Source organism: Capra hircus, chromosome 24 (genome assembly GCF_001704415.2).
Source record: "Capra hircus breed San Clemente chromosome 24, ASM170441v1, whole genome shotgun sequence".
NCBI classification, from domain to species: domain Eukaryota; kingdom Metazoa; phylum Chordata; class Mammalia; order Artiodactyla; family Bovidae; genus Capra; species Capra hircus.
In genome coordinates this window covers 49549921-49564002 of record NC_030831.1, presented here as the reverse complement: position 1 = coordinate 49564002, position 14082 = coordinate 49549921, and positions in this window count along the sequence as shown.

The window sequence follows — 14082 nt, the reverse complement described above, 5'->3', positions numbered from 1 at the left end:
CTTGGGGTAATGGAACCAGGAAAATTAAACGCCTAAATTTTGGGGCATAGTCATCTGACACTAAAATCTTCTCTATTTCTCCCCATTCTGGAGAACAGCTTCTGGTCTCAAACACGGGGTGAAGAGCAGGCTTTCTGAAACTAACCATGTGTTAGCTGCCACTGCCATACTCTAAAATCTTCTTTCCAGGAAAGCCAACCTTCCTTTTCCACCAACTGTAAAGTCTGCAAGAAGGTCAGGTGGAAATAGAGGTTCATAACTTCTGCCCTCTTAACGTTAAAGCATACTGACCCCAAACCCATAGCCCAGCAACTTGTTCTCCTGTACTTCAGCTAAGCAAGGCTTCCCAGCCAAGAGCCACACCCTGTTGCTGGGAATGACACAGAGCTACTAGCAGGAAATGGCCCCGAGTCCAACCAATCCACTTCTAATAATAACCTCTTTTCAAACTCCTTTCCTTCACTTCATTTCCTAGTTCCTCTCTCACTTCTTCTAACCCCAAATAGGTGCCAACAAGTCTCACCAGTCTCTTTCTTGGTTTTACATTTCCAATGAAATCAGTTCACCTATATCCATCCCGCCCCCAAGGTATGGCCCCAGATTTTGGTTGGCAACTGCAGTCATCTCTCTGGTGTACACTCAGCATATTAAATGTCTACAGCCCTCTAAGCATCATTCGTGGGATGGGGCAGTGTGGTCTTGTAGAAAGAGAACTGGACGGGTATCCAACTCTACCCTAACTAGCATGGGATGCTGGGCAAGTTGGCACAAAGAGCCTTTGCATTAAGGAGGAACTGGAGTGGGGGTCTCTGGTCCTCCAGGCTGACCAAGGTTCTAATGGGAATCATTAGACTGAAAGAGCATTTTAAGAGCTCTTGCAGCAGACTTCGCTTGGGGAAACTTGTCACTCTAAAGAGGTTCGGTGTTCTTAGAATCCACATTTTTGAGCCTGAACACAGGTGTCCATTTCTCTCATTTTTCAAGTGAGAAAGAAGAGACTTTCAAAGCCCATAGTTCGAATAATCAGAACTCAGTGGGGTTTTTTTTAATTTCCAGTCTCCATCCACGGGAAGGGTTCATCCATTCATTTCTGTACTCACTGACTCATTCAACATAAATTTACTGAATATCTTCTACAAGCCAGGTCATGTGCTAGGTATATTAATGCACATATATGGAATCTAGAAAAATGGTACCATGAACCAATCTGTAGGGCAGGAATAGAGACATAGCTGTAGCGAATAGATTTGTCGCTACAGGGAGGGAAGAAGAGGGTGAGATGGACTTAAAGAGTACCATCGAAATATATACATTACAGTGTGTAAAACAGATACCCAGTGGAAAGTTGTTAAACAGCCAGGGAGCTCAGCCTGATGCTCTGTGATAACCCAGAGGGGTGGCTTGGAAGGTAGGAGAGAGGCTCAAGAGCGAGAGGATATGTGTATATTTACGGCTGGTTCACACTGTTGTACGGCAGTATCAGTACAACATTGCAAAGCAACTGTTGTTCACTCAATCATGCCCGACTCTTTGCAACTTCATGGACGGAAGCACACTAGGCTTCCCTGTCCTTCACTGTCCCCCAGAGTTTGCTGAGACTCATGTCCATCAAGTCAGTGATGCCATCCAACCATCTCATCCTCTGATGCCCCCTTCTCCTCCTGCTCTCAGTCTTTCCCAGCATCAGGGTCTTTTCCAGTGAATCTGCTCTTCACATCAGGTAACCAAGGTACTTGATAATCAGGTACAAGGTAATCAGGTAACCAAGGAGTTTGAGTTTCAGCATCAGTCCTTACAATGAATATTCAGGGCTGATCTCCTTTAGGATTGACTGGTTTGATCTCCTTGCAGTCCAAGGGACTCTCTAGAGTCTTCTCCAGCACCACAGTTCAAAATCATCAGTTCTCCGGAGCTCAGTCTTCTTTATGGTCCAAATCTCACATGCATACATGACTACTGGAAAAACCTATACGTACCTTTGTTGGTAAAGTGATGTCTCTGCTTTTTAATATGCTGTCTAGATTTGTAAAGCAACTATCCTCCAACTAAAAACTACAAAAAGGAAATCCACAGCTCCTTTTCTGAAGTCTGTCTAACCAGGAGAGAAGACATCTCTGCCACCAATAACAACACAATCCAAGGACAACCATGCTGTTGAGGTAGCTGGAGGCTTGTGGGTGGTTTCAGCAGTTGGACAGGGGTGGTCCAGCTGGACTAGATCCTTCCAGAAGGGTCTTGATGGCATTTCAGGGCACAGATGATGTCATTCTAAACAGAACTCCCAATGGGTGACAGGGCTGACTGCTGTGGACCTGGGCCCTCACTGGCAGCAGAGAAAAGAAAGACCTGTCTGACTGAACGTCGCTGGCCTGGGCTCTGCAGGGCCTCCTGTTTCTCAGTTTCACACTTTGCTGTCTTGAGGCCTCTCACCCTCTTCCCCTCCCTCCACAGAGTGTGTATAAAGGATGTGACAGATGCAGGGAGAAAACAAGGGTCTCCCAGGAACGGGTGGGAAGGTTCTAGGCGAGATGCAGAGGATGGGGAGGCCCTGTGGGGCGAAGAAGAAGGAGGTCTTCTTGGAAGACGAAGATATGGAGGGATGAGGATCCGTGTGTCCTGAGAACAAGAAATAGCTCAGTGTTGCTCAAGCTTCCTGTGTGTCCCGTACGGGCAGAGGAGAGGAATGGGTACAGGGATGGCAGGAGGAAAGGCTAGACAGATCATCCAGGGTCTTATAAAGAGTCTCATAAAATCTGACTTGATGCTGGGAAAGATAGAAAGCAAAAGGAGAAGGGAGCGGCAGAGGATGAGATGGTTAGACAGCATCACTGACTCAATGGACATGAATCTGAGCAAACTCTGGGAGACAGTGGAGGACAGCCTGGCATGCTGTAGTCCACGGGGTCCCAAAGAGCTGGGACCAACAACAAAGTCTGCCCATATTGGTCCTATCTCAGTTTTCTAAGACCTCACAAAAATAAATGCAATGCTTCCTTATTCTCCATATATCCTCATGTATATAAACATAAACAGCAAAGTATACATTTGAAAACACTCATCTCTTCTCCAACCTGAGAACCCCGGAGTAGCCCATACGAGCAGAAGGCCCTTAGCTCATCCCCTGTAGAACTTAATCTAAACTTCTCTCCAGAAGGCATCACACATTGCAAAGAATTAGTCTTGGGGGAGGGGTGCCAATGATCCACAACCACTTGAAAGTAGGCCAACTGAGGTTGGGGGAAAGTCGTCCTCACCCACGAGGCCCTTGCTTCCAAGCCACTCTCACTTTATAACTCAGTGTCCCAGCCTCATGTCCCCACACTGAACTCCTCTTCCTTGGCACTTTCTGCATCTTACTTAGGATTTGAGCATCCCACGTGGTGCTAGTGGTAAAGAACCCGCCTGCCAATGCAGGAGACAAAAGAGTTGCAGGCTCGATCCCTGGGTTGGGAAGATCCCCTGGAGAAGGACATGGCCACCCACTCCAGTATCCTTGCCTGGAGAATCCCATGGAGAGAGGAGCCTGGCGGGGCTACAATCCATGGGGTTGCAAAGAGTCGGACATGACTGAAGTGACTTAGCATTCAAGTGCACATATTTCTGCGTGTTGTGGTTCATTTAAAAATATGTTCTGAGTCTATAAATTCCTTGAAAGCAGGAACTGTGTCCTAATGATGATCCTTGTTTCTCTCCCAAAGCATAAAACAGGGCCTGGGATACAAGAGAAGTCCAGCAAATGTTTGTCAAATGAAGCTGAGCTTTGAGAGCATCACAAGAGGGAATGGCAGGATGTGCATCCGTATCAGTGATCAAAGGACCACAACAGGGGAATGATGGTGGAAAATAACCACAGGGAGATGGCAGGTTTGCCACTCTAGTGTATCCTGCAAATGACAGAAAATCTGACTCAAATTTGTTACGTAGGAAAGGGATATTCCAGGTCTTCCATTGACTGAAATGCCCTGGGAGGACTTCAGGTGAGGCTTGATCCAGGAGCTCAAACAGTGTTACCAGGATTCGGTCTCTGTCTCCTTTGTTCCCTGGGATGTCTCCATTCCCGGTCTCTACTTGAGGAAAGGGATCCATGTCAGATCTAGACCCACACTGCGCAGGGTTCTTTGTAGCTAGAGAGGACACACACCAGCTGACACAGTTCTCACACTGAACCAGTCCCTGGCTGGGAAATGAGATGCCCAGATTTTGCAGCTGTCAGATAAAGTGAATGGCCAGTCTTCAGGTACCCGTTCTGATAGCACATTATGTAAGTGGCTTGCTGGTACAAATTGACCCTGTGCATGTTTAAGGAGGGTATTACGGTTGACAAGTAATGGATTAGGCTCCCCAGCTCTGCCAGTAATGAGTATGTGACCAAGAAAGTCACTTCACATAACTTCCCAGGCCTAAAATTTCCTTATCTGTAAAATGAAACCACGCTTGATCTCCACGAGAGATCCCTCCAGCTTCAATGCTCACTCTTCAGTGATTTCTCCTGGGTAAAATTACCTGCCAAGTTCCAACCTTATGGCAACAGCATCCTGGGGCCCTGTCCACCTTGATCCTACCCCAGGCGCAAAGCTGGTGGACTCTGCAGCTGTCCCCACCTCTAGGCACGTATGTCTGACCACAAGTTTCCTAAAAAACCTGACACCCGGAGTGCTAGGTTTGGGGGTTTGCCCTTCTGTTTCCAGGAGCTGCTACCCCCACCCCAAAGTTTCATGTGGAGAACTTCCAGACTTAGGAGGCTTACTGATGTTTGTATAAGCACCTAAGCTGAGCCACTGGGAAAATGTCTGAGGTTTCCTGATTTATGTGGAGGCTGAGTGAGTATGATAAATTCAAGGACTTTAGGGTTGATACCCTGAATATTCAGGGCTTCCCCTCCCGTGGCTCAGCCATGAAGAATCCACCTGCAATGCAGGAGTTTCAGGAGATGCAGGTTTGATTCCTGAGCCAGGAAGATTCCCTGGAGGCGGGCATGGCAACCCACTCCAGTATTCTTGCCTGGAGAATCCCATGGACAGAGGAGCCTGGAGGGCTGCAGTCCAGAGGGTCTCAAGAGACATGACTGAAGCCACCCAGTGCACACGCACCCCTGGATATACATTGGAAGGACTGAGGCTGAAGCTGAAGCTTCAATATTTTGCCCACCTGATGGGAAGAGTTGACTCACTGGAAAAGACCCTCATGTTGGGGAAGATTGAGGTGAGAGGAGAAGGGGATGACAGAGGATGAATGGTTAGATGGCATCACCAACTCAATGGACATGAGTTTGAGCAAGCTCCGGGAGATGGTGAAGGACAGGGAAGCCTGTGGTGCTGAAGTCCATGGGGTCACAAAGAGTCGGACACGAGTTAGCGACTGGCCAACAACAAGCGTTGATGAAGGAAGGGACAGAACCATGGTAGGCAGTCACACACAAGCTTTACTGGATGATACCAGGACAGTAAGTGGCGAAGAATCTCCTAGAAAGAGATCTTCCAGATACTCTGGCAAAGGCCACCCCCCTGAATGGGGTTGGGCAAGAGAACCCCAGGATGGGGCAGAGGTGGGGAGCAGAAAGCGTGCTTACATATCTAGGCAGTGTTGCTTAGAAGCAAGGTCGGGGCGGGGGAGCTCCTAAAGGCACAGTGATGTGGGATCTTTCGTAACTACAGGGTCTGTCTTATCTCTGGTTGGCAGATGTTCAGTGTGGTTTCATGGGGGTATGCACGCAGGTAGGCTCTAAAGAGCTAAAAATGTTTCTTTGGATGGCATTTAAGGCAGCTAGATGTGTAACAACTAGAGTTTGGCACTGGCAGGCTTTGGGCTGGCTGGCCCTAGCTGGCTGTGAATCAATAAACATGGGAACATTTTAGGCCTATACTCTAAGGCCACATTTGGCCACTTTACAGAACAGTGAGATCCAGCCGCAAGGTCTCCAGGGTGAGTGTTTACCAGTAGGCTGGGCCAGGTGTGAAAGTCCCACTGGAGGGTGTTGAAACTCTTCTCAGTAAACTCAGCCCTCACAGAATGGAGAAAGTTCTCACTGTGATTTTCTTTCAAGGAATTAAGCAAACAATAATCCGTTAAGTATGAGTGGAACTTTATCCTTCAAAGCTCTTTCCTATTTGATTCTTACAACACCCTCTAGAAGTATCAGAGTAGGCGTTGCTAGTGGCATTCATCCCCTGCCACCGGCCCTGAATGCGGGGGACATGGACGGACGTGAGAGCAGAGCACAGTAACAGCCAGGACTGAGGTTCGGTCTCCTCGAGTCCTGCCCGTTCTATCTGCCCGTCGGGCAGCTGGAGGTCAAGACCATTCTTTCCTGCCTGGGGTTCCTGCCTTGAGCAGATGCATAGACTGGTAAAGCTTCACCCTATGTCCTTGGACCATTTTCGCTCTTTTTTTTTTTTTTTTAATAGTATAGGTCAGTTGTTGCAGAGGATGGAAAGAGAGTAGCAAGCTTAAGTTCTAGTTTATCTTATCAAATTTCTCGGACGGATGGGTTCTTAGGTGTCAGGCGTTTCGCAGATGGGGGAGCTGAGGACCGCGGGAGGAAGTGTCCTGCCCGCAGCCGCACAGCGCAGGGCCCACGGTGCCTTTTCCCAGCGGGCCGCACTCCAGCCTTTGAGCCCTAGGGGGCGCCAGCTAGCTTCACCTTTCCCAGAATCCAGCGCTGAGAACAAAACCTCCAGGAGGATGTTACCCACCCAAAGTCCAGGGGCTGTAAGGAGTCAGGCAGCCTCCCTCTTTCCAAGGCGTGGCTCCTTCAACTCTCTATAACCCCACTGTCCGGCCTCCTCAACAGGCAGGGACTGAGTTTTCTGCCCTGTGGGAGTTTAGGGTCACAGCTTCTTTCCCCAGTGAAAGTGAAAGTTGTTAGTCGCTCATTTGTGTTCGACTCTTTGCGACCCCATGGACTGTAGCCTGCCAGGCTCCTCTGTTCGTGGAATCCTGCAGGCAAGAATACTGGAGTGGGTAGCCATTCCCTTCTCCAGGGGATCTTCCCAACCCAGGGATCGAACTGAGGTCTCCTGCGTTGCAGGCGGATTCTTCACCATCTGAGCCACCAGGGACGTCTTCATTTCTTCAGATTCTGTCCTCTTCACTGGGCAATGACTCTCCAAAGCTGGCTTCAGGCTCTGGGGCTGGAAATGCCCTCAGTTCTCTTCTGGGAACAATTTCCTGCCCTGATAAGGCCCAAGTTCCCCCTTGATAGTCACTGCCTTCAACCAGGGGTGGATCCAGGCTTTGATGGACCTTGAAGCTTATGCAGTTTGGGAACTTCTTTAAGAAAATCTATGGAATGTCACACATACAAAATGCCCCCAAGCTCCTAGGAGAGACCCTCGCAATGAGAAGCCTGTGCCCCAGGTCCCAGCAGACTGGGGTTCACCCTGCAGCTGCCTCTCTCTGGGGAGTGGCTGGTGGGGCTCCTGGTGGAGGGAGCAGAGCAGCTGAGGGCACCCTAGAGTCTCAGCAGAGGGTGGAGCAACCTTTGTGTCCTCCAATAGTTGCTGTGATCACTCTTAGTTAAGTCACCTGATTTCAAGCCTCATGCAACAGAGTAAGGTGGCTGCTTTCCTCTTGGCCAGAGAGGGAAGACTTCTGCCAATTAGCTGGGCAAATCCCCAGCTACCTCACTGTTGGCACCCACGTGAGTGCCAACCAGGGCCCCCTCCCTCCAAATGCCCAGAAATCCCTGAGGATATTCACTCTGACCTAGACTTGCTACCATCCAGCACTGTCCTGGTTTTAGGAATGAAAATTCCGCGTCCCAGAAAAACCCCTCAGTTCAATTCAGTTCAGTCGCTCAGTCGTGTCCAACTCTTTGCGACCCCATGAATTGCAGCACGCCAGGCCTCCCTGTCCATTACCAACTCCCAGAGTGCACTCAGACTCATGTCCATTGAGTCCGTGATGCCATCCAGCCATCTCATCCTCTGTCATCGCCTTCTCCTCCTGCCCCCAATCCGTCCCAGCATCAGAGTCTTTTCCAATGAGTCAACTCTTCGCATGAGGTGGCCAAAGTACTGGAGTTTCAGCTTTAGCATCATTCCTTCCAAAGAAATCCCAGGGCTGATCTCCTTTAGAATGGACTGGTTAGATCTCCTTGCAGTCCAAGGGACTCTCAAGAGTCTTCTCCAACACCACAGTTCCAAAGCAGCAATTCTTCGGCGCTCAGCCTTCTTCACAGTCCAACTCTCATATCCATATATGACAACTGGAAAAACCATAGCCTTGACTAGATGGACCTTTGTTGGCAAAGTATTGTCTCTGCTTTTCAATATGCTATCTAGGTTGGACAAAACTTTTTTTCTGAGGAGTAAGCGTCTTTTAATTTCATGGCTGCAGTCACCATCTGCCGTGATTTGGGAGCCCCCAAAAATAAAGTCTGACACTGTTTCCACTGTTTCCCCATCTATTTCCCATGAAGTGACGGGACCAGATGCCATGATCTTCGTTTTCTGAATGTTGAGCTTTAAGCCAACTTTTTCACTTTCCTCTTTCACTTTCATCAAGAGGCTTTTGAGTTCCTGTTCACTTTCTGCCATAAGGGTGGTGTCATCTACATATCCGAGGTGATTGATATTTCTCCCGGCAATCTTGATTCCAGCTTGTGTTTCTTCCAGTCCAGCGTTTCTCATGATGTACTCTGCATGAAGTTAAATAAGCAAGGTGACAATATACAGCCTTGACGCACTCCATTTCCTATTTGGAACCAGTCTGTTGTTCCATGTCCAGTTCTAACTGTTGCTTCGTGACCTGCATACAGATTTTTCAAGAGGCAGGTCAGGTGGTCTGGTATTCCCATCTCTCTCAGAATTTCAGTCCTCACCAAATCAAGACATTGGTAGCTAGATAGCCACCCCCTCACTCACAGTGGTCAGTCTGCTCTGGGCCAGGTCTCAGCCCAGTTCTCAGAACCCAGCCTTGGGTTTGGATGACTACTCCAACAATAGCTCAGGTGATGGAGTTCTCTGTTGGTCTAGGGGTTCAGGTTTCGGCTTTTACTGCCATGGCCTGGGGTTTGATCCCTGGTGGGGAACTGAAATCCCACAAGCCTAGTAGTACAGCCAAGACTGAAAAACAAAAAAACAAAAACAAAAACCAAGAAAGGGATGGGAGGGAAGTTCACGAGGGAGGAGATATACGCATACCTGTGGCTGATTCACATTGTTGTATGGCAGAAGCCAGCATGAATTTTAAAGCAATCATACTCCAATTAAAAATAAATTTAAGCAAAAACAACAAGAGAGCAGGTGACAGTAAGGATCTACAAGGGCCTGCCCTGTTGCCAGCCATGTCTCTCTTCGATCAAGGAAACAAGGCTTACTTCTTATCTCAGCAGACAAGGAGGAGCTAGTGACAGAGGACAGTACCATCGCCAGGTACATAGTAATAGTTATAGTAATAGTAATAGTTATAGAAATAGTAATAGTTGCATGACTCAGTCCTAACAAGTGGACGGGTGAACACGGGGGCATTATGTTCATGACTGCATCTGCTTTTCACTCCAAACTGAGGTGGGGATTTTCCATGCTGATTCTGCAGAGGGGGACTTGGTGTGCAGAGATGCTGATCAGCCCAAGGTGACTTGTCAGCCCAAGCTCTTCCAACCATCTCACCCTGGCCCAGGAGACAGGATACCTGATTCGCATCCTAGATCATTTGTTAACTCATTGTGTGAACTCAAGCAAGTGCATTAGAACTGGGAACCTCAGGCTTGCTGAAAAGTAAACTCTATTCAGACAGGTGCTTTCAAGGCCTTTCAGGGGTCTGGGCTCAGTCAAGGCTGAACATGGTCAACTCTGACACTTAAAACATATGTGGCCTTGGACAAGTTGCTGGACCCACTTCCACCTGTAAAACTGTGGCATTATCTTGGGCAATTTGTGGGACAGGTTTAATGGAACAGTTCATGGAAGTTCAGCGCCAAGACTGGGGTGTGTTGACTTGAAAACAAAACAATGATTACTATTCCTGCTGTGGTTTCTACAAATCCTTTTCACTCAGACTGTAGAACTTCAGTATTGTCCCAGATACACTGTATGCAAAGATATTAGCACCGATTTACGCTGGTTAGCAAAGACTTCTTTCTCAAATATATTTCCAGAAAATGGGGAAAAGATGTGTCCATGGTAACCAGCAGGAGGTGGCCAGCAGAGCTGGAGGAGAGAGGAGTTGGCTCAGACCTGGCCCTGAAAACGGGAGCCTGTGGTGACAGCAGCCAGCCCCTTCTAGACAGTGGTCATGGGCGAACCGATGAATTGGACCTTCTAGGATTTCAGAGAACCGAGGCCACAGGTCTTCACACAGGTCTGCTCTCATTGGGCTGCTTTGGGGACCCAGCAGCCAGGCACAAGTCTTAATATACAAACCAGGAAGGCGTTGCTACCATGGAAAATAAGATTTTTCTTTTACAATGGAATTAGGAAGCCATCACACTTTCACTCACATCAGGACTGATACCCCCAGGACTGACCAGTCAGCTCATTTAAATGAGGTGGGGGTGTAGTGGCCAGAGTTTCAGGGCCAGATGCTCACACCCAGATTTTGCTGGCCAACGTCTCCCAAACTCCACAGACTGTTTTGGGAAACTGCACATCCTGCCAGGAGAAGCTGGGAGGCCACAGAGGTGGCAGAGTGCTCCAAACCTTGCCCAAGCCAAGGCGCGGCTGGCGGGCCCGGGACTTCTCCCTTCCAATAGCAGAAAGACCAGTTTTCCTCCAGCATCAGGAGATCTTCTCAGCCAATGCGAGGCCAGACCCCAGTGACTCACCCCACAGCATGTGGTTTCTCAAGCAGATGTTCCAGACCACATGAAAGGCTGGCAGAGAATCACTGTAGGGTTTACTATTCCTTCTTTTGTTAAAATTCCTGATATAAGGAAGTGGGCCTGGGGATTGAAGGAAGCATCGGTTTACAGCCCCGCCCCCTCTCCCTGGCAGCTTGGCAGGAGACAGAAGGGCATCCCAGGAGCCCGTCTAGGGGTGCCCCCCCTTCTCCTTATTTCTCCATCCATGGTGTTAATTTTACTGGAACTCCTTTCTGTACAGACAGTGAGGAGGAGGGGAATAAGTCCAGGACAGCTTGCTTGTATCTTCTGGGCCCCCTGGAGGCCTCCTGGGGGCACCCAGCACTCTGTCAAGACAGGGGGACCCAGACCAGTCTCCGGTCCCCTTGGAAGGAGACTGAGCCAGGAAAGGTGGGTTAAGTCAGGAGGTAGAATGAACCTTCTTTCCTCTACTTCAAGACACACTTTTAAAGGTTTTCAAATTATTTTTTATTTTCTTATTAAAATGCCAAACATTTAAAAAGTAGACTAATACAGTGAATCTCCATCAATGCAGCAATAATAATTATCCACACAGAGCATATCTCAAACTGGGATACATTTATTGTCAGTGGCTATATTTAATATAGTGTTTCTTTCCCCTGGCAAAACTATCATTAAATGAACAAGGTGTCTAACAACTGGTTAAGGAGGAGCAGATTGAAACAGATGAACAAGGAAGAAAATCAAGCAGGAAACAACTTTGCCCTTGAGCAATTTTCTTTATATTTTTTATCACCCAAGATCCTTTCTGCTACTTTCTGCCAATTGGCCTTGGGTTTTGAAGGTTTTTATCTACCAAATTCCATTTATTATTAGCTTCCACCCTTTTTAAAATAAATAAAAAATAATAGAAACTTGTGCACCAAAAGTAATTAGCAGCATTATACACATAGCCAAAAGGTAGAAGCAGCTAAGTGTCCACTGAGGGATGAATGGATAAACTGAATGTGGTTTAGCTTTTAGTCCAAGCAGTGGAATATTACTCAGTCTTAAAAAGCAAGGACATTCTGACACATGGTACAGCATGGATGAACCTTGAAGACACTGTGCTAAATGAAATAAGCCAGACACAAATACCGTATGATTTCACTTAGATGAGGTTCCTGGAAACACAGTCAACTTTGTGGAGCTATAAGGTTATACACAGGCTACCAGGGACTGGAGGCAAGGAAGGATGTGAAGTCATCGGATACAGAGTTGCTGTTTGGGGTGATGGAAAGTTCTGGAAATGGATATTGGCAATAATTATACAACATTATGAACGTACTTAAAGCAGAAATAGATGTTTTTCTGGAACTCTCTTGCTTTTTCCATGATCCAGCGGATGTTGGCAATTTGATCTCTGGTTCTTCTGCCTTTTCTAAAACCAGCTTGAACATCTGGAAGTTCACGGTTCACGTATTGCTGAAGCCTGGCTTGGAGAATTTTGAGCATTACTTTACTAGCGTGTGAGATGAGTGCAATTTTGCGGTAGTTTGAGCATTCTTTGGCATTGCCTTTTTTTGAGATTGGAATGAAAACTGACCTCTTCCAGTCTTGTGGCCACTGCTGAGTTTTCCAAATTTGCTGGCATATTGAGTGCAGCACTTTCACAGCATCGTCTTTCAGGATTTGAAACAGCTCAACTGGAATTCCAACACCTCCACTAGCTTTGTTCGTAGTGGTGTTTTCTAAGGCCCACTTGACGTCACATTCCAGGATGTCTGGCTCTAGGTGAGTGATATACCATCGTGATTATCTGGGTCATGAAGCTCTTTTTTGTACAGTTCTTCTGAGTATTCTTGCCACCTCTTCTTAATATCTTCTGCTTCTGTTAGGTCCATACCATTTCTGTCCTTGATTGAGCCCATTTTTGCATGAAATGTTCCCTTGGTATCTCTAATTTTCTTGAAGAGATCTCTAGTCTTTCCCATTCTGTTGTTTTCCTCTATTTCTTTGCATTGATCGCTGAGGAAGGCTTTCTTATCTCTCCTTGTTATTCTTTGGAACTCTGCATTCAGATGCTTATATCTTTCCTTTTCTCCTTTGCTTTTCACTTCTCTTCTTTTCACAGCTATTTATTAGGCCTCCTCAGACAGCCATTTTGCTTTTTTGCATTTCTTTTCCATGGGAAAAAGATTTCCTCTAGAGAAACCTATATGCAGGCTAGGAAGCAACAGTTAGAACTGGGCATGAAACAACAGACTGGTTCCAAATAGGAAAAGGAGTACGTCACGGCTGTATATTGTCACCCTGCTTATTTAACTTCCATGCAGAGTACATCATGAGAAACGCTGGGCTGGAAGAAGCACAAGCTGGAATCAAGATTGCCAGGAGAAATATCAATCACCTCGGATATGCAGATGACACCACCCTTATGGCAGAAAGTGAAGAGGAACTCAAAAGCCTCTTGATGAAAGTGAAAGAGGAGAGTGAAAAAGTTGGTTTAAAGCTCAACATTCAGAAAACAAAGATCATTGCATCTGGTCTGATCACTTCATGGAAAATAGATGGGGAAACAGTGGAAACAGTGTCAGACTTTATTTTTTGGGGCTCCCAAATCACTGCAGATGGTGACTGCAGCCATGAAATTAAAAGATGCTTACTCATTAGAAGGAAAGGTATGACCAACCTAGATAGCATATTGAAAAGCAGAGACATTACTTTGCCAGCAAAGGTCTGTCTACTCAAGGCTATGGTTTTTCCAGTGGTCATGTATGGATGTGAGATCTGGACTATAAAGAAAGCTGAGCACTGAAGAATTAATGCTTTTGAACTGTGGTGTTGGAGAAGACTCTCGAGAGTCCCTTGGACTGCAAGGAGATCCAACCAACCCATCCTAAAGGAGATTCAGTCCTGAGTGTTCATTGGAAGGACTGATGCTAAAGCTGAAACTCCAATACTTTGGCCACCTCATGCGAAGAGTTGACTCATTGGAAAAGACCCTGATGCTGGGAGGGATTGGGAGCAGGAGGAGAAGGGGACGACAGAGGATGAGATGGCTGTATGGCATCACCAACTCGATGGACATGAATCTGAGTGAACTCCGGGAGTTGGTGATGGCCAGGGAGGCCGGGCATGCTGCCATTCGTAGGGTCACAAAGAGTTGGACACGACTGACCGACTGAACTGAGCTGAACTGATGAATGTACTTAATGCCACTGACTGCAAATTCTATGTTATGAATATTTTACCACCATAAACTTTTTAAAGGTAAAATTATTGAGGATTTCAAGATGGTGACAGGGTCTTAAACCAAGTGTGGTCCTGCCCGTCTCCTG